The sequence below is a fragment of the Lissotriton vulgaris genome, chromosome 2_1 (genome assembly GCF_964263255.1).
Source record: "Lissotriton vulgaris chromosome 2_1, aLisVul1.2, whole genome shotgun sequence".
Lineage (NCBI taxonomy): Eukaryota > Metazoa > Chordata > Amphibia > Caudata > Salamandridae > Lissotriton > Lissotriton vulgaris.
Genome location: NC_141687.1, coordinates 1,278,923,109 through 1,278,943,934, shown reverse-complemented (window position 1 = coordinate 1,278,943,934; position 20,826 = coordinate 1,278,923,109). Strand labels below are relative to the sequence as shown.

Sequence of the window (20,826 nt, the reverse complement as noted above, 5' to 3'; positions counted from 1 at the left end):
AACCCTACCTAACAAACACAAGTAATACAAATCCTCCTCGGTCTGGCTGAGTTAACAACACTATGACGTCATCTCACTATGAGTGCTGAAGAAGGCAGAGGGGATAACTCTTCATGTAGGTGCCGGGTTGGACGTTGTTCTGCAGGAGGCAGGCTGCTTGTCACCTACCATTGGGATAATCCTAACATTTTCCACAAGGACTCAGTCACCGACCTGGTACTCTGCCCACTTACAATATGTGGGGGAACAGGCCCTATCGAGGAGACATACCCCCAACCTTCAATACCTAAGGAGGCGATTAAGGGCACATCACACTTCCCACATAAACTCTCACCCGAAAGACCCGCCTTATTCAGTCCACTTCCAGTAACTTGAAGGTGAGCCTACATCTTCCAGTACAGGCCCTAGGATTTAGTGTGGCGTTGGAGCAGGGGGCGGGGAAAGCAGTGGTTAATTTGTAAACAATATAAGTGCCAGGGCTCTCGTCAGGAGGCAGCTTGCACCAGCCTATTTCTCCTCTTAGCGCCACCTAAAACAGAACCAACTACTCAACATGAAAGTGGGGAGAGGATGTGGCGTAATGGCCAGACCTGCCAACTTTGGAGAACCTGGGAAACCAGGTTTGCATCTCTGTGTCGGCTCAACATCCTGTGATTTTGTGCAGGTCACTTAATCTCCCTGTGCCTACCAAAAATGAATGTGTCCTTAACTGGTGCCCATGAAAAGCAGTGGTGTTGTTGATTAAGTGCAGGTGCTGAGCACCAGAAACCACCAGCTCAAACTCAAGCACTGGGGGAAAGAGAGGTTTAGCGCAACCCAGCCTTTCCTTTCAGTGTTCTGAGTGCTAGTCATTATTTCGTCCCCAAGTCTTAAACGTCTGAGCACCAGAGGTACCACATATTATCCGATGAGTTTCTTCTCCAGAAGCAGTCTCAACTCTCTCAAGATGGAGTCCCCACAGACTCTCTTGGAATTATAAGGAGCACTTAGGAACAGGTTCTTCTGGGTTTCTACAGAACAAAGGACACGGCATAAACGGATTAATAAATCCTGGAATAAGGAAGGCAGACGTGCAGTATGAACTGTAACCCGATAGACAGTCTCGAATGTACACACACACACCTCTGTTTCGCTTTCAAGGCGTGGCTCGCGCTATAAAAAGATTGACAAGGTAAATTATTTCGAAACCTTTCAGCCCGTGTCAAATCCGATAACTGCTGTGGTGGAAGGAGACAGTGCAGCGGGGGGGGGGGGGGGGGGGGGCGGGGGCGAGCTGGTAGAGCAGCTTTCACTAGGGTGACCAACTGGCATGGGTGCAAATTCAGGACAGTAGGTGTAAAAATTCAGGACAAAGGGTCAAAATTCTGGACAAAAATTCAGGACAGAAGGTCAGAATTCAGGACAAAAATTTGGGACAAAAGGTACATTTTACAGACACATCAAAGGAGGTCGCACAATATTACATAAGTAAACAGACAACAAACACAAGCACAAGTCAAAATAAGTTTATATTAGGTTGAGAAAACCTTACACTGCATCTGTTGTGTGCCGGAGTGAAACTTAAATACCTGCGTTTGCATATTGGAGGCACCTGGGTAACATTATCCAAAATGGATCCTCCACCCCCCCAGAGCTTGGCCCCTGGGGAGGTGACAGGAGCTCGTAAACTAAAACAGTTTGCCATGCCCTGGGCTCCGAAGGAGCAGTGGCCGCTGGTGATATTTGAAAGAAGTGGGCGTAAAAGTTTGTGATGAGTGCCCAGTGGCGAGCGCAGCGAGTGAGCCTGAACCTCATTAGGAGGTGTGTGTGTGTGTGGGGGGTGGGGGGGGGGGGGGGGGGTTCTTCCCTGAGAAAAGTTTGAAAACAAGAGTGGGCAAATAGTGCCTTTCCAAGAATATTTGAGAAAGCAAGAAGGTTAATAAAGCAATTGTGAAAGTGTATAGTTATTACATCTATAAAGAGATTTCATATGATAATGACGTAGGAAACTGCTTATTCAGTATAACCACATAGCTGTTAGTCTGTCTGACATGGCTGCACATCTCTCTCTGCCCTGGCTCCTCTCGAGCCCCAGCCTCTATCTTCAGACCTGCCAGGCCCTACTGTTTTTGTGCTCTCCCTTATCTCCACCTAGTTCCCGAGCAGTCAACGCCTTGTGCTGCCTGTGTTCTCTCGGTTCCAGAAAATTATTTGTGTGCTAGACGTTCCCTGTGCTATCGTTCGACACCTTTGCATTGCTCGTATGCTCCCTCGCCTCCTGATGCTCTCTGTCTCTGGACCATCAATCTCCTGTGGTATCCTTCGACTCCAATGCTTTAGTCCTGCAATCCCTCCTCCCTGTGCTCTCTCCTTCACTGCACCCCCAGCCTCCTAAAATCTCAAATCTCAGGTCCAGAACATTACGGTTAAGTGAATTCTCCAGTTCATTCTAAAATACTCTGTTCAAAACAAACGCACACTATCTCTTGTATATGCAAAGAACTATCCAGAGAACTGTCAATCCGAGAAACCTAGAGAACCATTCCTACAGTGACATAATTGATCCACATTATCCTTAAAATTCTCTGTTCACATCTCCCTTACTCCACACATGCATTCAATTTTGTGATTGGCACGGTTTTCCATCGCAAAAATGCCGCCTACGTGAGGCCTTTACACACCTTTTGCAAGTGGGATATGCTAGATGCATCGTGGGATAGAGTACCGTACATCATTCCTTATGTTAGTCTGTCTTTTTTATATAGCCACACAAAAGAAGGCAACAGAATGATAGGCAGAACAATCTCAAGGGGTGGAGGGGGAGTGGGATAGGTAAGGCAGCCCCCCACTCACACAGTATTCAAACAATTGGAGCCTCACCTAAATGCAACTGCATCCATATAAAAGACCAACAAGATAGGGACTACTTATCATTAATACTCCCCGGAAAATGTCCAATAACATAAGTCCATAGGTCAAGATGCGTACTTCTTCAATATAAAATCACACAGGACCACATACAGTTCACCCAGAAAAAGGTGTGAGAGATAGAGAGAGTACCTCACGGTAGAACAACCCGAGGGGGTTCCCGGTTAGCAATTGCCGGTATACCCACTTCTCATCATTGGCCACTCTCTCTATGTGAAAAGACAAACGTGCACTAGAAATAATAATAGTGCGGACGTGAGAATAGTGGTGAAAAACACAAATAGTAACAGACGTATCAACACTGACACCCACTTGTAGTGTACAGAAACATATAAATAGACCCCAAACCACCCACAAAAAGATAATTGTGTAGCAGGGCTTTGCTTGCTTTACTGGGTGTCAGTGTTGATACGTCTGCCACTATTTGTGTTTTTCACCACTATTCTCACACCGCACTATTATTCTTTCTAGTGCACGTTTGTCTTTTAACATAGAGAGAGTGGCCAATGATGAGAAGTGGGTATACCGGCAATTGCTGACCGGGAACCCCCTCGGGTTGTTCTACCGTGAGGTACTCTCTCTATCTCTCACACCTTTTTTTCTGGGTGAACTGTATGTGGTCCTGTGTGATTTTATATTGCAGAAGTACGCATCTTGACCTAAGGACTTATGTTATTGGACATATTCCGGGGAGTATTAATGATAAGTAGTCCCTATCTTGTTGGTCTTTTATATGGATGCAGTTGCATTTAGGTGAGGCTCCAATTGTTTGAGAACAGAATGATAGGCAACAACAACATCAAAATATAACGAAGAGTAAAATAAGTAAAAGCAACATAACTAAGGAAACCGGGCAGTGAGTACTCAGGCTTCTCATTACGCATGCCAACGTAAGCATTCTACAGTGTTATCTATTCGGTAAGATAGCTGAGTACATGCTGCAGTGATTTACATAATAACCTGCAAGTAATATTTCAGACACTTTGCTGGTGCCTTTCAGTGTTTCACCCTTTCATGGATCATAAAATGATGATCAGTGGGGTAATATAAGCTATATTGCGCAAAGCTCATGACACAGTTCAATATGTGGTGCAAGCTATAGAACACCAGGGTGCATGTTGGGGGTACATGGCTTCCACCTACTATTTTAACAAGGTGGACTCCAACTCCCCTGCCGGTGTGTTGGTCTGTTTCAGTGCTATTGAAATTGTTTGTGTAAACACTATTTTATTTATTTTATAGCGCTATGCAACACAATGCAGGGTGTCAGAGCTCTTTACTTAACATACACATTATACATGGACAATAAATCATGTGCATGTGTAAATCAATGTACAAGCTGAGTTACATGAGACAGGGTTACAAGGTGTAGGAGTCACATGTCCTTCATAGCTCACTGTGCTATATTACAAGGATAACAATGTATGAACTGCAGGTAACAAAAGGATCTCTGTGTTAAAAGTTGTAACCCAATTTACTATCTACATAAAATAAAAATCAGTCTCCTGCTAGAAAATATGTGTTTGGACCTTGGAGATTGAGAGGGTAAGGTTGCAGTGGAAGGAGCCTCTTCCAGAATAGCATCAGATTGCTCTTTCCATATCTCCTTGCTCCTCAGATATTCTACTTTACCTCCGCGGCAGATGTCATCTCTGTCGTTAACAGTTTCCTTTAATATTTTCAGGCAAAATTATTCTCAGTCCTCATGGTGCTTGAGTGGCAGACAGATGGCAATACAAATGTAATTTGCAGATTTTCCACAGTAGACATGGCATGGCACTTCAAAAATATTGAAGGAATTATGAAGTTACTGTCATGTAATAAGTAGCCAAAAGTGGGACAAAAATAATGCGTTGAAATGTTCTAACACAGGATACATTTAGAATACAGGCAAAAAGCATGTCAAAATAGGGTGGCAAAAACCCTACAGCATTCTGGGAAGCCTTCTCACGCAAGCCGCAACAAAGAACTGAGGTTGTGCAGCAATAACCAATACAGGAGATAATGGCATATGGAAGCTGCTGATCGTTCATTAAAAAGCTAGTCTATGCTGTTCAGCTTGAAATGATCACTGCATATCTGGCTTCAATTTATTTCATTTTCTTCATGTTCCCCCCCCCCCCCCCCCCCCCCGCCCCCCCACAGTAAAGTTAAAAGTAAAAGTTAACGTTTGTGCTGCAAGGTTGGTTAAGTATTGCTCTTTTTACTTGGGAAAAAACAACATTTTTAAAAAGAGAATCAGTAATTGTAGCCTTCTGGTAGACTAGCCTGTGTAGATTTCCATTTACAAATGCCAAATTGTTACGATCGACTTGGCGCAATAGCAATTACCATGAACAAAAAGATAATTTAAATCATTGGGTAAAATAGTTTATCACTCACGTTTGAGAACTGAGCATTTAAGTACCTCCGCACATAAAAAGCCTCCGATCCAAAAGATGATGGGGAAATCTCGGTTTCCAACGTGAGTTTCCAAAGTGAGTGCAAGAGGAGGCCCAGCAAATGCTGTCACTGACCCATTATCATTCTATATGTGATAATTAGGCCGACATACAGAATGATAATGGGCCTGATAGCAGTCTGCGCCAGGGAGGGAAGGGGCTGCTGCAGGCCACAGATCACAGCAGGAGCGTGAGCTGCCCCTGCAGTGAGAGTTACAGGACTCTCAAACTGCTTGCAGGGGGCAGCTGAAATTGCGGATAAAAGGCGTCCGTGAAAGAAGTCTTCACGGACAACGGACAAGAGGCCCAAATTACGGGCAGTCCGTGAAATTTATGGACGGTTGGTCCCCCTAGCTTTCACACAACAGAAAAAATGATTTGGGGCCTTTGTCAGGGCATGGAACCGTCATAGATGATTAAAAAAGATTTGTTGGTGGTAAAGGGCAAAAGGGAAGAAATGAAGGTAATGCGGACGCAGTTGCTGCCGCGCAGAGTATGGAGGGGTGCTAAGAAGCCAGAGGCTATTGAAGAGCGGCCCGTGCCATGTAAGAGCGGTGGGCCGGGTTCGGGCCAGGCGTGGGCAGGGAGGATTCGACGGATGAGCACAAGGGGAAATTAAATAAACAAATAATTTTCCCTCGTCCTCGCCTGTCGAAATCCCCTCCACCTGGCTCCACTGCTCTGACCTGCACGGGGCCGCGGCTGGTTGGAAAGGAGGTAAGGTAAGGAGGGCAATGGAAGGGGTCTGTAGGGTCAGAAGTACAGGCAGTGCTTACTTTGCAAAAAACATAAGTGCCAGGGCTCTCGTCGGGAGGCCACTGCAGCTTGCACCATACATTGCCCCTGCTAGCATTGCCAGTGATAGTAACAACACAACTACTAACCCTCACACTCCTACAAGTGTGAGAATTCAGACTATTCCAGGCCCCCAAAGCTTCAAGAGTGGCTTGGGCTTGGGTTTATTGAATTAATAATTGACTGTTTTTGTGGTCATCTCAGACAGCGCCATCTAGTGGCAGACTGCTACAAGCGCATGGTGTTGACAATTAAGTGCCAGTGCCCAGCACCAGAAACCACTGGCTCAAATTAAGCACCGGTACAGGAGTGGCCAGCCACATGAACATAGCCTATAACTTGCTATTGTTATTTCAGCAAGATGAGGGTCATCTCTTTGCGTGTCTCTCAACAACGCCCCCTCTAGATCCCAGGGCTCTGGGTGCATCTTTCATTAATAATCGAAATCTGTGGCTGACTGACCCCCCAGAGACCCCATGCCCTGCCCCACAGAGTGGCTCAACAGAATTCCTGCAAATTTCTTTTCACCTATTGTCTTTAAACAATAATGCAACCTGAAACCATTTCATGACATTGTATATTCACCTCAAATCCTTTAGGAAATTCAATATTACTTGTACTTAAGGTTCATTGTTTCTTTAATTCATGTTAATGACATTTTTCTTCTTCACAAAATATTAAAAGGTAAACAAATGTAATATTGAAAGTTCGTCTTTTCCAAACAATGCATTAAATTAGTACCAATGCTTTTCACACCTTTGCAAATCGCACTATCCGTATCCCCATGATGCATTCGTGGGATTGTCCTAGGTGACCGCACAATTCCTATATGATCAGGACCTCAATTATTTTCTTGGTGTTAAGATTCATTTCAAAACGTTTCTTAACCAATTATTCTCCTCACAGGTGAATGCTTTGATGAAGTAATTTAGCAACAAGGGGTGGTGATGGACAGAGTTTCTGAATTAAGCAGAATACTCTCACCCAGTCAAGAGATCAGGGCTAGATCCAACACCGTTTTTTAGCTCACTGCACCATCCCAGTTCAGAACCTGGCTATATGCAAATTAGTCTGTTCCTGTCCCAGTGCATGATGGGAACAGGGCAAACCAAACTACCAAGCCAATTCTTACACTGGGAAGGAAACAAGCTTCCCGGGACCGGTTTCTGGCATTTCAGCCGTTGTCGGCCCGGCTTGCTTGAATCCTGATGGTGCAATGAGCAAGGGACTCACATATGAGTATACCCTTCCACGCTTAGGGTGGACAAAATATTTAGCAACAAGGGGTGGTGATGGACAGAGTTTCTGAATTAAGCAGAATACTCTCACCCAGTCAAGAGATCAGGGCTAGATCCAACACCGTTTTTTAGCTCACTGCACCATCCCAGTTCAGAACCTGGCTATATGCAAATTAGTCTGTTCCTGTCCCAGTGCATGATGGGAACAGGGCAAACCAAACTACCAAGCCAATTCTTACACTGGAAAGGAAACAAGCTTCCGGGGACCGGTTTCTGGCATTTCAGCCGTCGTCGGCCCGGCTTGCTTGAATCCTGATGGTGCAATGAGCAAGGGACTCACATCTGAGTATACCCTTCCACGCTTAGGGTGGACAAAATATTTAGCAACAAGGGGTGGTGATGGACAGAGTTTCTGAATTAAGCAGAATACTCTCACCCAGTCAAGAGATCAGGGCTAGATCCAACACCGTTTTTTAGCTCACTGCACCATCCCAGTTCAGAACCTGGCTATATGCAAATTAGTCTGTTCCTGTCCCAGTGCATGATGGGAACAGGGCAAACCAAACTACCAAGCCAATTCTTACACTGAGAAGGAAACAAGCTTCCGGGGACCGGTTTCTGGCATTTCAGCCGTCGTCGGCCCGGCTTGCTTGAATCCTGATGGTGCAATGAGCAAGGGACTCACATCTGAGTATATCCTTCCACGCTTAGGGTGGACAAAATATTTGGCAACAAGGGGTGGTTATGGACAGAGTTTCTGAATTAAGCAGAATACTCTCACCCAGTCAAGAGATCAGGGCTAGATCCAACACCGTTTTTTAGCTCACTGCACCATCCCAGTTCAAAACTTGGCTATATGCAAATTAGTCTATTCCTGTCCCAGTGCATGATGGGAACAGGGCAAACCAAACTACCAAGCCAATTCTTACACTGGGAAGGAAACAAGCTTCCGGGGACCGGTTTCTGGCATTTCAGCCGTCGTCGGCCCGGCTTGCTTGAATCCTGATGGTGCAATGAGCAAGGGACTCACATCTGAGTATACCCTTCCACGCTTAGGGTGGACAAAATATTTAGCAACAAGGGGTGGTGATGGACAGAGTTTCTGAATTAAGCAGAATACTCCCACCCAGTCAAGAGATCAGGGCTAGATCCAACACCGTTTTTTAGCTCACTGCACCATCCCAGTTCAGAACCTGGCTATATGCAAATTAGTCTGTTCCTGTCCCAGTGCATGATGGGAACAGGGCAAACCAAACTACCAAGCCAATTCTTACACTGGGAAGGAAACAAGCTTCCGGGGACGGTTTCTGGCATTTCAGCCGTGGTTGGCCCAGCTTGCTTGAATCCTGATGGTGCAATGAGCAAGGGACTCACATCTGAGTATACCCTTCCACGCTTAGGGTGGACAAAATATTTAGCAACAAGGGGTTGTGATGGACAGAGTTTCTGAATTAAGCAGAATACTCTCACCCAGTCAAGAGATCAGGGCTAGATCCAACACCGTTTTTTAGCTCACTGCACCATCCCAGTTCAGAACCTGGTTATATGCAAATTAGTCTGTTCCTGTCCCAGTGCATTATGGGAACAGGGCAAACCAAACTACCAAGCCAATTCTTACACTGGGAAGGAAACAAGCTTCCGGGGACCGGTTTCTGGCATTTCAGCCGTCGTCGGCCCGGCTTGCTTGAATCCTGATGGTGCAATGAGCAAGGGACTCACATCTGAGTATACCCTTCCACGCTTAGGGTGGACAAAATATTTAGCAACAAGGGGTGGTGATGGACAGAGTTTCTGAATTAAGCAGAATACTCTCACCCAGTCAAGAGATCAGGGAAAGAGTAGTCTGCTTAATTCAGACACTCTGTTCATCACCAACCCCTTTTCTGAATCGTTTTTGGCCACTATAGGTGTGGCAGGGTATACTCAGACATGAGTCCCTTTCTCACTGCACCATCAGGATTCAAGCAAGCCGGACCGAAGAAGGCTGAAATGCCAGAAACCGGTCCCCGGTAGCTTGTCTCCTTTCTGGTGAAGAATTGGCTTGGTAGTTTAGTCTGCCCTGTTCCCATGATGCACTGGGCCAGGGACAGACTGATTGGCATATAGCCAGGTTCTGAGCTGGGATGGTGCAGTGAGATAAATAACGGTGATGGATCAAGCCCTGATCTTTGGACTGGGTAAGAGTGGTCTGCTTAATTCAGACACTCTGTTCATCACCACCCCCTTTTCTGAATCGTTTTTGGCCACTATAGGTGTGGCAGGGTATACTCAGACATGAGTCCCTTTCTCACTGCACCATCAGGATTCAAGCAAGCCGGGACGAAGAAGGCTGAAATGCCAGAAACCGGTCCCCGGTAGTTTGTCTCCTTTCTGGTGAAGAATTGGCTTGGTAGTTTAGTCTGCCCTGTTCCCATGATGCACTGGGCCAGGGACAGACTGATTTGCATATAGCCAGGTTCTGAGCTGGGATGGTGCAGTGAGATAAATAACGGTGATGGATCAAGCCCTGATCTTTGGACTGGGTAAGAGTGGTCTGATTAATTCAGACACTCTGTTCATCACCACCCCCTTTTCTGAATCGTTTTTGGCCACTATAGGTTTGGCAGAGTATACTCAGACATGAGTCCCTTTCTCACTGCACCATCAGGATTCAAGCAAGCCGGGACGAAGAAGGCTGAAATGCCAGAAACCGGTCCCCGGTAGCTTGTCTCCTTTCTGGTGAAGAATTGGCTTGGTAGTTTAGTCTGCCCTGTTCCCATGATGCACTGGGCCAGGGGCAGACTGATTTGCATATAGCCAGGTTCTGAGCTGGGATGGTGCAGTGAGATAAATAACGGTGATGGATCAAGCCCTGATCTTTGGACTAGGTAAGAGTGGTCTGCTTAATTCAGACACTCTGTTCATCACCACCCCCTTTTCTATATCGTTTTTGGCCACTATATGTGTGGCAGGGTATACTCAGACATGAGTCCCTTTCTCACTGCACCATCAGGATTCAAGCAAGCCGGGCCGAAGAAGGCTGAAATGCCAGAAACCGGTCCCCGGTAGCTTGTCTCCTTTCTGGTGAAGAATTGGCTTGGTAGTTTAGTCTGCCCTGTTCCCATGATGCACTGGGCCAGGGACAGACTGATTTGCATATAGCCAGGTTCTGAGCTGGGATGGTGCAGTGAGATAAATAACGGTGATGGACCAAGCCCTGATCTTTGGACTAAGTAAGAGTGGTCTGCTTAATTCAGACACTCTGTTCATCACCACCCCCTTTTCTGAATCGTTTTTGGCCACTATAGGTGTGGCAGGGTATACTCAGACATGGGTCCCTTTCTCACTGCACCATCAGGATTCAAGCAAGCCGGGCCGAAGAAGGCTGAAATGCCAGAAACCGGTCCCCGGTAGCTTGTCTCCTTTCTGGTGAAGAATTGGCTTGGTAGTTTAGTCTGCCCTGTTCCCATGATGCACTGGGCCAGGGACAGACTGATTTGCATATAGCCAGGTTCTGAGCTGGGATGGTGCAGTGAGATAAATAACGGTGATGGATCAAGCCCTGATCTTTGGACTGGGTAAGAGTGGTCTGCTTAATTCAGACACTCTGTTCATCACCACCCCCTTTTCTGAATCGTTTATGGCCACTATAGGTGTGGCAGGGTATACTCAGACATGAGTCCCTTTCTCACTGCACCATCAGGATTCAAGCAAGCCGGGCCGAAGAAGGCTGAAATGCCAGAAACCGGTCCCCGGTAGCTTGTCTCCTTTCTGGTGAAGAATTGGCTTGGTAGTTTAGTCTGCCCTGTTCCCATGATGCACTGGGCCAGGGACAGACTGATTTGCATATAGCCAGGTTCTGAGCTGGGATGGTGCAGTGAGATAAATAACGGTGATGGATCAAGCCCTGATCTTTGGACTGGTTAAGAGTGGTCTGCTTAATTCAGACACTCTGTTCATCACCACCCCCTTTTCTGAATCGTTTTTGGCCACTATAGGTGTGGCAGGGTATACTCAGACATGAGTCCCTTTCTCACTGCACCATCAGGATTCAAGCAAGCCGGGCCGAAGAAGGCTGAAATGCCAGAAACCGGTCCCCGGTAGCTTGTCTCCTTTCTGGTGAAGAATTGGCTTGGTAGTTTAGTCTGCCCTGTTCCCATGATGCACTGGGCCAGGGACAGACTGATTGGCATATAGCCAGGTTCTGAGCTGGGATGGTGCAGTGAGATAAATAACGGTGATGGATCAAGCCCTGATCTTTGGACTGGGTAAGAGTGGTCTGCTTAATTCAGACACTCTGTTAATCACCACCCCCTTTTCTGAATCGTTTTTGGCCACTATAGGTGTGGCAGGGTATACTCAGACATGAGTCCCTTTCTCACTGCACCATCAGGATTCAAGCAAGCCGGGCCGAAGAAGGCTGAAATGCCAGAAACCGGTCCCCGGTAGCTTGTCTCCTTTCTGGTGAAGAATTGGCTTGGTAGTTTAGTCTGCCCTGTTCCCATGATGCACTGGGCCAGGGACAGACTGATTGGCATATAGCCAGGTTCTGAGCTGGGATGGTGCAGTGAGATAAATAACGGTGATGGATCAAGCCCTGATCTTTGGACTGGGTAAGAGTGGTCTGCTTAATTCAGACACTCTGTTCATCACCACCCCCTTTTCTGAATCGTTTTTGGCCACTATAGGTGTGGCAGGGTATACTCAGACATGAGTCCCTTTCTCACTGCACCATCAGGATTCAAGCAAGCCGGGACGAAGAAGGCTGAAATGCCAGAAACCGGTCCCCGGTAGTTTGTCTCCTTTCTGGTGAAGAATTGGCTTGGTAGTTTAGTCTGCCCTGTTCCCATGATGCACTGGGCCAGGGACAGACTGATTTGCATATAGCCAGGTTCTGAGCTGGGATGGTGCAGTGAGATAAATAACGGTGATGGATCAAGCCCTGATCTTTGGACTGGGTAAGAGTGGTCTGATTAATTCAGACACTCTGTTCATCACCACCCCCTTTTCTGAATCGTTTTTGGCCACTATAGGTTTGGCAGAGTATACTCAGACATGAGTCCCTTTCTCACTGCACCATCAGGATTCAAGCAATCTGGGCCGAAGAAGGCTGAAATGCCAGAAACCGGTCCCCGGTAGCTTGTCTCCTTTCTGGTGAAGAATTGGCTTGGTAGTTTAGTCTGCCCTGTTCCCATGATGCACTGGGCCAGGGACAGACTGATTTGCATATAGCCAGGTTCTGAGCTGGGATGGTGCAGTGAGATAAATAACGGTGATGGATCAAGCCCTGATCTTTGGACTGGGTAAGAGTGGTCTGCTTAATTCAGACACTCTGTTCATCACCACCCCCTTTTCTGAATCGTTTTTGGCCACTATAGGTGTGGCAGGGTATACTCAGACATGATTCCCTTTCTCACTGCACCATCAGGATTCAAGCAAGCCGGGCCGAAGAAGGCTGAAATGCCAGAAACCGGTCCCCGGTAGCTTGTCTCCTTTCTGGTGAAGAATTGGCTTGGTAGTTTAGTCTGCCCTGTTCCCATGATGCACTGGGCCAGGGACAGACTGATTGGCATATAGCCAGGTTCTGAGCTGGGATGGTGCAGTGAGATAAATAACGGTGATGGATCAAGCCCTGATCTTTGGACTGGGTAAGAGTGGTCTGCTTAATTCAGACACTCTGTTAATCACCACCCCCTTTTCTGAATCGTTTTTGGCCACTATAGGTGTGGCAGGGTATACTCAGACATGAGTCCCTTTCTCACTGCACCATCAGGATTCAAGCAAGCCGGGCCGAAGAAGGCTGAAATGCCAGAAACCGGTCCCCGGTAGCTTGTCTCCTTTCTGGTGAAGAATTGGCTTGGTAGTTTAGTCTGCCCTGTTCCCATGATGCACTGGGCCAGGGACAGACTGATTGGCATATAGCCAGGTTCTGAGCTGGGATGGTGCAGTGAGATAAATAACGGTGATGGATCAAGCCCTGATCTTTGGACTGGGTAAGAGTGGTCTGCTTAATTCAGACACTCTGTTCATCACCACCCCCTTTTCTGAATCGTTTTTGGCCACTATAGGTGTGGCAGGGTATACTCAGACATGAGTCCCTTTCTCACTGCACCATCAGGATTCAAGCAAGCCGGGACGAAGAAGGCTGAAATGCCAGAAACCGGTCCCCGGTAGTTTGTCTCCTTTCTGGTGAAGAATTGGCTTGGTAGTTTAGTCTGCCCTGTTCCCATGATGCACTGGGCCAGGGACAGACTGATTTGCATATAGCCAGGTTCTGAGCTGGGATGGTGCAGTGAGATAAATAACGGTGATGGATCAAGCCCTGATCTTTGGACTGGGTAAGAGTGGTCTGATTAATTCAGACACTCTGTTCATCACCACCCCCTTTTCTGAATCGTTTTTGGCCACTATAGGTTTGGCAGAGTATACTCAGACATGAGTCCCTTTCTCACTGCACCATCAGGATTCAAGCAAGCCGGGACGAAGAAGGCTGAAATGCCAGAAACCGGTCCCCGGTAGCTTGTCTCCTTTCTGGTGAAGAATTGGCTTGGTAGTTTAGTCTGCCCTGTTCCCATGATGCACTGGGCCAGGGGCAGACTGATTTGCATATAGCCAGGTTCTGAGCTGGGATGGTGCAGTGAGATAAATAACGGTGATGGATCAAGCCCTGATCTTTGGACTAGGTAAGAGTGGTCTGCTTAATTCAGACACTCTGTTCATCACCACCCCCTTTTCTATATCGTTTTTGGCCACTATATGTGTGGCAGGGTATACTCAGACATGAGTCCCTTTCTCACTGCACCATCAGGATTCAAGCAAGCCGGGCCGAAGAAGGCTGAAATGCCAGAAACCGGTCCCCGGTAGCTTGTCTCCTTTCTGGTGAAGAATTGGCTTGGTAGTTTAGTCTGCCCTGTTCCCATGATGCACTGGGCCAGGGGCAGACTGATTTGCATATAGCCAGGTTCTGAGCTGGGATGGTGCAGTGAGATAAATAACGGTGATGGATCAAGCCCTGATCTTTGGACTGGGTAAGAGTGGTCTGCTTAATTCAGACACTCTGTTCATCACCACCCCCTTTTCTATATCGTTTTTGGCCACTATATGTGTGGCAGGGTATACTCAGACATGAGTCCCTTTCTCACTGCACCATCAGGATTCAAGCAAGCCGGGCCGAAGAAGGCTGAAATGCCAGAAACCGGTCCCCGGTAGCTTGTCTCCTTTCTGGTGAAGAATTGGCTTGGTAGTTTAGTCTGCCCTGTTCCCATGATGCACTGGGCCAGGGACAGACTGATTTGCATATAGCCAGGTTCTGAGCTGGGATGGTGCAGTGAGATAAATAACGGTGATGGATCAAGCCCTGATCTTTGGACTGGGTAAGAGTGGTCTGCTTAATTCAGACACTCTGTTCATCACCACCCCCTTTTCTGAATCGTTTTTGGCCACTATAGGTGTGGCAGGGTATACTCAGACATGAGTCCCTTTCTCACTGCACCATCAGGATTCAAGCAAGCCGGGCCGAAGAAGGCTGAAATGCCAGAAACCGGTCCCCGGTAGCTTGTCTCCTTTCTGGTGAAGAATTGGCTTGGTAGTTTAGTCTGCCCTGTTCCCATGATGCACTGGGCCAGTGACAGACTGATTGGCATATAGCCAGGTTCTGAGCTGGGATGGTGCAGTGAGATAAATAACGGTGATGGATCAAGCCCTGATCTTTGGACTGGGTAAGAGTGGTCTGCTTAATTCAGACACTCTGTTCATCACCACCCCCTTTTCTGAATCGTTAATGAAGCAATGACGCATCTCATGATGATTATCGTGTATCAAAGATTATCAACAAGCTGAGCACAAATTCCCCATCCTATTCACACCAAGATCCTGTCACCCTGCATTACCAAAGGATTAGCCAGAGGATTCCCGTTAGTTACTCGCTTCTGACACTCAGTTTCCCTTCCACTTAATCATAAGGTATTTATGAGATATCTTGAGGTGCCCTCCCCAAAGCGTTTACCACCTTACCGCTAAAGATCCCGTTCTCAGACAAGAGGTAAACTCAACACCCTGGCAATGATGCCTTGGCCCTAGTGCCATTGAGGAATATGACCCCATTGTCTGCCGTTGGGCTAGTAAAATCTAGCAACTATAAGGGATCAGTGGGCAGTGCTTAATTTGTGCCGGAGCTTTCAGGTGCTTAGCACCAGCACTTTTTTAACAAGTCCCGGGCTATTGAATTTTTCTCCACAGTGTGATGAGCCCAATAATTATTAAAAAGAAATGTATCTACCTGTTCTGTGTCCTCCTCCTCCCGTTCGGATTTCTGACTTTTTAAAGGATGGCCCCACCCAGGTCCAGGCATGATGACTGCATCAAGTTAGTAATGTCAGTAGTGCACGCCTGCCTTTCAAGGAGCATTTTCTTTCGCATTGGTTAATTATTACGGTTGGGGGCGGGCTGATGGTTGAGCTGCGGGCAAGGCAGGCTGGGTCCTGGAAAGTTTTTGGCCTCGGCAATAAACTCAATGCAACATCGTAAAAGTAATTAAAAAATGTGTAGCTGCTTTCTGTTAACAACTTCCAGGAACTGAAATGAAAACCCAGCAGAAGCAGGCCATAAATTATACCTTTTGACTTGACATTTGCATTGCATGCTGATACTCTTGGCCTGGGCCGGGGGCCCACCAAAACATTTGATTTGCCAGCGATCTAATGGAGCCAGTGCCACTGAGACTGCATGTCACAGGTAAGAGAGTAGTAGATAGTATTCCAACAAATTGCTATTAAGTAATCTGGAACAGATTTACTACTGTATTTCCTCTTCACCAATTTAATGCAGCAAATAAATGTATATGTTAACTGACAACTCTGCTTTTTCAAGCTCAGCGCCTCGTGACTCCACGGCTCCTTTCCTCTGCCACACCTGACCTCCCAATGTATGGGTTCCCAGAGTAAATTGCCAGTGCCAGTGCTTTTCCGCATATGTAAACCAGCATGTTTTTCTTTTTGCAGAATTTTCAAATGAAAAAGGGCAGGTTACAGCACTTGTCGGCAGCTGCAGTACAAGTTTAAGGCAAAACCCAGTGACACATGTATGGACACAAGTTCCTGCAAGATATTTATGTTCGTTTTTCTAGCGCAAATTGGTCCGCTGTAGGACCCCTGGAGCTAGCCTCTCCATTCTTGTAGTAACCTTAGATGTAAATTGCGCAGTTGAATGATTATCAGACAGGCCTTGTGTGTGAACACTCAGATATTTTAAGTTTGCGCATTCATCTCAAACGCCCGGACTGTGTCACCATTCACGTGGCAGTTTCCATTTGCTCTGCTTCCCTGCCAATACAAGGCAACATCAAATGAATACTTCTCTCTTCAGGCAAGCTGCTTGGAGAACCTCCGGGCTCCATGGCTCATGGTGACTGATGGAGTTAAAATGAGAATGACTTTTTCCGAAAACCAGGAGTAGTTTTACATTTGAAAAATTGTTCTTTTGAGCTTGAAACTAATTTAAACAGCAGAATGTAAACAATGCACGCTGTATTGTTCGTGTTTTGTCCCAATACAAAAATACCACTATCACTCTTGCACGCACATTTTTCACACTCATTTTGTGCCCCTTTTACGTAATTCACATTAGCGCACCCACAGCTATCTTCTGGCTGCCCGGCCACTTCATTGTTCGGCAAAGGGATGAATTAGCGCTGTTTCTATGTGAAGTAAATTGTAGCAGCTCAACTTGGGAATTTCTCAGGAGGCTGGAAGGGAGAGGGTTGGTTTGCTGTTGCCTTGAACATTCATCACCACTTTTTCTCACAGTTTACCCGAGTCGAAGCTTGGGATGGTTAGAGGAGACTGGAATGTTTTGTTTATGTCCATGTGGAGTACTGCTAAACAAAACCGGACATTGTGTGGGGATGAACAACTTAGAGGACCTTATTAAGCAGGAAATTAAACATGAGCAGCAATGCAAATAGAGCTCAACTAAAACCTTTGTCTATAAAGTATTTGTGTGGCGCACCTAAAAATCATAGATTGTAAAAATATTATATATAATATCACAAAGAATCACGTCTTGTTCTCTGTGGTGAGGCAGAGGCTGCTGCTGTATTTAGGAAGCAGGAATAGCAAGACATTACGTTATGATCAGATATCGCGACTGCAAGTCTGAGTTCCTGCAAGTGCATTGCATTGATTGATGCTTCTTTTTTGGAGGGTCCGGTCCGGTTGCAGCAAGAGAAAATGTGTTGGACAGTCAGGTGTGAATAAGTGACATTCCAGAATAAGCATCATCAGAAAGGAACAGCAGGGCTTTAATTTCAGGGTCTACCTGGGTCTGCTTCCTGCCAGCACTGGACTCCAGGCAGGAGCTCTGTTGTTCGCATGGCTCTCTACCCACTGCCGGGCACCTGCAGGGGTTATGCAAGTCAGATCCTGACATCCTGTGTATACAGGAGCTAATAGGGCCTTGCTAGTCTTCATGTGGGATAGGGATGTGGAGGTGAGATGTCATTGGTGTGTGGTACCCAGTCTTCCACCTCTCTGGGTGGATGTGTGGTGTTTTTTGAATTACACCTCTGTGGGTGACAGGCACCTCCTCAGGATCTTGCTGTGACACAGCTTAGTCCATCCGTGCTTCAATAACACACAGCTAGTCACTGACCCTCAGCCACAGGTGCACAGTACAGGGTATTTTCTGTCCTGTCGTGCATCTTTATGACCATGCACATGCCTCGTTTCCTGATCTTTCAACCTGGAGATTTTGGTTGTAACCCTTGTTATGGCACGTTCAGCAGTACTAGTTCTGGATGTGGGTCGGTGGAGCCAATAGAGGAAGTGGGTGGAGCTAGTTTTAGAGAGTGGGTGAAGCCAGTGGGTGTGGGCACATTGAAAAATTTGAGCACCTGCACCTAATATTTTACAAATTAAGCAGTGTCAGTGGGTCCCGGTGCAACTGCACCTGTTGCTTCAATGGTATGTACGCCCCTAGGTGAAATCTCCAGCCTGAGTGCGGAGACTCCCCCACAACTGCAGGCCTCGGCCACGAGTGAGGAGGCCCTTTGTGAATCAGGCCCTGAGTTCCCTTGGGTGACTGGCCGCAGCGACTGTATTGGGCTCCCATGCACAATGGCTCAACAGTGTTCCCAGGGACATATGTGCCAATGTGAATCAGGCCCTCAGTGTATACCTCTCATACTAGATCCAGGATTCTTTGTTGCATCTCATTAAAACCTTTCTGGATACCAGAACTCTGTGAGCGCTTCTCATTGGCTCCCTGAATCGTGGTACTCATACACTGTTGTCTCATCTTTCATGAGTTCCTCAAATGCACAGCCTGGTATCCCATGCACCCCCTCTTTTTAGTTCCGCCCTGTGTTCATGCTGAAGGACAAACCATGTCCATGGTGTTCACATGGTCATCTATTGAAGCCCAAGTGATTTGTTCCCAATTCTGAATATATTCGACTGAATTAAGCAATGCCCAGCCTCGTGAAGGCCACTCCTAAGAGCAACTCTTGCCCACCATCCCAGGCTTGGATTAAAGGGAGCGAGGAGCTTAAGAGCACATGATGATGACACGTCAGTCAAAGGTCACATTATAATCAGAGGACACATAAAATGTCATAGCCATCAAAGGTCAGGAGAAAAACACACCTGCATCACTTCAGTGGGCAGAGTAAGTCAGTGCCAGTTTAGGAGGGGCATAACTTTGGCACAGGGCCAGTTTACATGGGAGCTTGTCACAGGCTTTGGCACTGCAATATAGAAATCATCATCCTGTTGAAGACTCCAGAGATGCCATATGGCCATTTTTCACCGGGTTGACTGCCATTTGAATGTCCTGCCAGCAACAAAAACTAGGAAAGAAAATCACCTAACACTGGCATTTTTTCTAGACCAGGTTGCAATTTCAATTATGCTGGAGTAATCGGAGTAATTTTGTTAATTCTTCATTAATCTTTGATGTGTATTGACGATAATTATGCAATTACTTCTGCTTGAGTAATTATGAGTAATTTGGAGAGGGCAGAAATCCTACTGCGAGAGCACATTTACCAATAGCAAGTGGCCGTTTGTGGTCGCTATTCGTGCTTCTCTGCTTTCTTAGCACAAAATACATCCTTGTGTTTATTTTGGATGCAAGGGTGCATTTTGCACTGAACAAATAGTGCTAAATAGTAAGATTAAGTTTGGGGAAAAATCCTACCGTAAAAGTACATTTAGCGCTATTCCATAACGAAAAATGCATTCTTGCGCAAATTTTGGACGTGAAAGGGCATTTTGCGCTAAGAAAATAGAGCTAAACGGTGGGAGCAAGTTAGAGGAAAAATCCTACCTCAAGAGCACATTTAACGAGTGCAAGTGGCTCTTTTTCACCAGCTCTTCGTGTTATGTTGCATTTAGCGATGTTTCTGGGTGCAAAATAATTTCTCTCGCCCATGTTGGATGCAAGGAGGCATTTTTGCGCTAAGAAAAAGCACTAAACATAGAATTATTCTACTTGAGTAGTTAAGACTAATCTCACAGAATTCTCTGACACGCTGATTATGCAAGTTAAGCTCACCCTTCATTTTTCCCCCTTTATCAGCACCTACTTAAAACAGTATATAACAGAAGAAGGCACTTTAAACGCATTCTAAAGCTGCCTTACCGATCCCTGACTGATAATTAAACATAAACAGAAATGCCACGTAAAAATGAAAATGGCCGATTTTGTATAAAGTTCTACGTATGTATAAGGTTTTTGCCTTCACCGAATCTTAAAACGTGAACAAAAGCGCAGTATTTTTCTATGGGAAAGGCAGCAGCCCTAATTCCAGGCAGTGACTCCATGGTTTTGATGGAGCAGGGTTTCGCAAAAATGATCCCTACTCGAATGAATACCCCATAATACGTACTAACAGTAAGTAGATGTGGTGAAGCTAACATACACAAACATAAGCACAAGGGAATTGCTTTGTGCATGCCTGAATTAACAAGTAATCACACAGTATTGTAATAGTTTTGGTGCTTTTGAAGAAACGAAGAAGTTGCAGGAATAGGCCACATGTGCAGTATCATTTTTGCATGTTGCTTCCTGCTTTAACGTAATAATTAATGCTACTTTTGCACTAAGTTTATGCTAGGTAACATTAATGGGAAGTAGTGAATGGTGGGTTGTAAACAGTGATGGTTTCATTATCATATAATTAATAAATGTTCCTTTTTCATCTACTTTAGTGTGTTGGGCGGAGCCTCCCTTTTCATAAGTTGTCCAAGGTGGGAGGGTGGAAGCTCCGAAGAGTGATTTTGCTTTGTGACAAGGCAAACAAGATGTGCTGTGCACCACAGATGACACAAAAGGAGTGAAGGCCAGTGTGTCAGTCACCTACCAACTACTGTACCCGAGCGTGGGACCTGAGATGTTCTCTGCGAATAACTTTAATTCCTAAAAGAAGAATGTACATTTTGTAACTTATGTGGGTAACGTGCGAATAAGCT

The 20,826-nt window shown here is 46.2% G+C and overlaps 1 protein-coding gene across 2 annotated transcripts in view; it reads right to left on the bottom strand.

The window, feature by feature from the left end:
• Nucleotides 1-20,826, bottom strand: part of SMIM35 (small integral membrane protein 35) — a 428,495-nt gene that overhangs the window by 291,192 nt on the left and 116,477 nt on the right. Inside the window, exon 1 of one of the 2 annotated variants that reach the window (XM_086957017.1) lies at nt 15,639-15,720. The exons of the other annotated variant lie outside the window; for it this stretch is intronic. The gene's annotated coding sequence lies outside the window, so the exon portion shown is untranslated. Of the gene's footprint in view, nt 1-15,638; nt 15,721-20,826 lie in introns of those variants that run through there. 2 annotated transcript variants of the gene reach the window in all.